The following is a 2,563-nucleotide window of genomic DNA, read 5'->3' as shown; positions in this document are numbered from 1 at the left end:
TTCACTATTTATATCTACAGGTCCTGGGGAGAGATCATTTCTTCTATTCATAGCAAGTAGGTCAGGCCCTTAAACCTCTGTTCTCCGTATGTTCCTCTGCGACTGGGATATAACTCAATAGTTGAGTGCTTGCCTAGCATGCCCAAAGCCTAGACTTAATCCCAGCCTCACTCACACACAAGAAAATTAAACCTTGGAAATGTCCCTCTGATGTAGTGACGCAGGCATTTTATCCCAGTACTTAGGAAGCAGAAGTAGTCAGGTCTAAACAGATTGCTTTAAGATACCATATTATTAGATTTTAAAGCACCCTTATAGGATTGGGTACTACTGTCTATACTACAGATTAAGAAAGAAGGTCTCGTTCCTCTTCCTGTAAGCGGCCAGAGGTGACCTGTGAAGATGGTTCGCTACTCCCTTGACCCAGAAAACCCCACGAAATCATGCAAGTCAAGAGGCTCAAACCTTCGTGTTCACTTTAAGAACACCCGGGAAACTGCCCAGGCCATCAAGGGTATGCATATCCGCAAAGCCACCAAGTATCTGAAGGATGTCACTTTAAAGAAGCAGTGTGTGCTATTCCGGCAGTAAAATGGTGGAGTCGGTAGGTGCGCCCAGGCCAAACAGTGGGGCTGGACACAGGGACGGTGGCCAAAAAAGAGTGCTGAATTTTTGCTGCACATGCTTAAAAATGCAGAGAGTGATGCTGAACTTAAGGGTTTGGATGTAGATTCTCTGGTCATTGAACACATCCAGGTGAACAGGCTCCTAAGATGCGCAGACGAACCTACAGAGCTCACGGCCGGATTAACCCATACATGAGCTCCCCTTGCCACATCGAGATGATCCTCATTGAGAAGGAACAGATTGTTCCAAAGCCAGAAGAGGGGGTTGCACAGAAGAAAAAGATATCCCAGAAGAAACTGAAGAAACAAAAGCTCATGGCACGGGAATAAATTCAGCATAAATAAATGCGGATAAAGTAAAAAAGAAAAAAAAGAAAGAAAGAAAGAAGGTCTCAGGCACTGGATAGATGGTATCGTGGTTAAGAGAACGGGCTGCTCTTCCAGAAGATAATGGGTTTCATTGCCAGCACCCATAGGGTGGCACACACTTGTTCTAACTCTTGTTCTAGGAGGATCTGGTGTCCTCTTCTGGGATTTGCTGGTATTGAAAGCATGTGGAACACATAAATATTCAGGCAAAAATCATACATATGCATAAAAATAAATAAATAAGATAAAAAAGAAACTCCCTGGTGTGCATAGTGGGACCTCTTTAATCCCAGCACTTGGGAGGCAGAGGCAGGAGAAACTTTATGGATTGACCTTCATAGTGAGGTCTGGGCCAACCAGAGTACTTGGTGAGACTCCGTCAAAAAATATAAATAAATAAATAGTTCCCTTGCACTAAAGGATTTTCCTTGTTCTAGTTCTTAGACATTCAGTAGGGCTTTCTAGTCATTTCACAAACATATATTTAAAAATCTCAAATTATTTTTAAAATAACCTTGGTTATTATTATTGTTATTATTACTATTATTTTGGATTATACAAAACTGACAGCTGCTCCTTGATGTGAACAGTGACCTAGACGGCAGGTGTGGGACCAGGCAACCTGGTACCTAATTCTGCTCTCTCTCTTTCTTCCACTAAGGAAATGACTGGATTGTATGAAAATCAGGCGAACTAGTGCTGGGACAGGGCCTAGCACAAAATACAAGTTCAACAAGGACTAACTAGTACTGAAAAAAAAAAATAGCAACCCTAACCTAAAAACCAAACAATTAAAAACACCAGAAACCCAATAATGCTTATTCTTAGGATCTTGCATAACTACTGTAAGTGCTTTAGAAAGTACATGTTGCGTGACAGCAGTGCCTACATTGTAGAACATTTCTATGGTCTCCTCAGCCATTCTATACATCAGCCTAACTGAACCCCTCTTTTTTTCTTTTTTCTTTTTTTTCAGAGCTGGGGACCGAACCCAGGGCCTGCGCTTGCTAGGCAAGCACTCTACCACTGAGCTAAATCCCCAACCCCTGAACCCCTCTTAATATACATTCATTCTATCGTTCTATTTCTTTACAGCTGTGGTTCTCAACCTTCCCAATGCTGTAACAGTTTAATACAGTTCCTAGTGTTGTGGTGACCCCTCCAACCACAAAATTATTTTCATTGCTACTTCATAACTGTAACTTTGCTACTTTGTATGCAATGTATGAATATATACTTTGATACATATTTACATATGTATCATACATTATGTATCATAATGTAAGTAGCTAATATATCATGTGACTTCTGTGAAAGGGTTGTTTGACCCCTCAAAGTGGTCTAGGGGTATCTGGTGCCCTCTCCTGGCATCTGCTGAGCCCTGATCAGCATCTGCCCTACAGAGGCCCAACTAATACCAGTAAATATATTAATATACACTTAAAAGCTTTAAGAAAAGATTTTGAACATTCTGATTTGGACAGCGTTCAGTAGTTCTGTGCTCTGTGCTTCTCACATGTCACCTCATGTGGTTTATACAACAGTTCTGGTTCTTTCTCCTTTTCCCC

At 41.4% G+C, this 2,563-nt stretch overlaps 1 pseudogene; it reads left to right on the top strand.

The window, feature by feature from the left end:
* The first annotated feature begins 348 nt into the window (after nucleotides 1–348).
* LOC108352217 (60S ribosomal protein L17 pseudogene) lies at nucleotides 349–1,011 on the top strand (annotated as a pseudogene).
* The last annotated feature ends 1,552 nt before the right edge of the window (nucleotides 1,012–2,563 follow it).

The sequence above is a fragment of the Rattus norvegicus genome, chromosome 10 (genome assembly GCF_036323735.1).
Source record: "Rattus norvegicus strain BN/NHsdMcwi chromosome 10, GRCr8, whole genome shotgun sequence".
NCBI lineage: Eukaryota > Metazoa > Chordata > Mammalia > Rodentia > Muridae > Rattus > Rattus norvegicus.
This window is presented reverse-complemented; position numbering and strand designations above follow the sequence as displayed.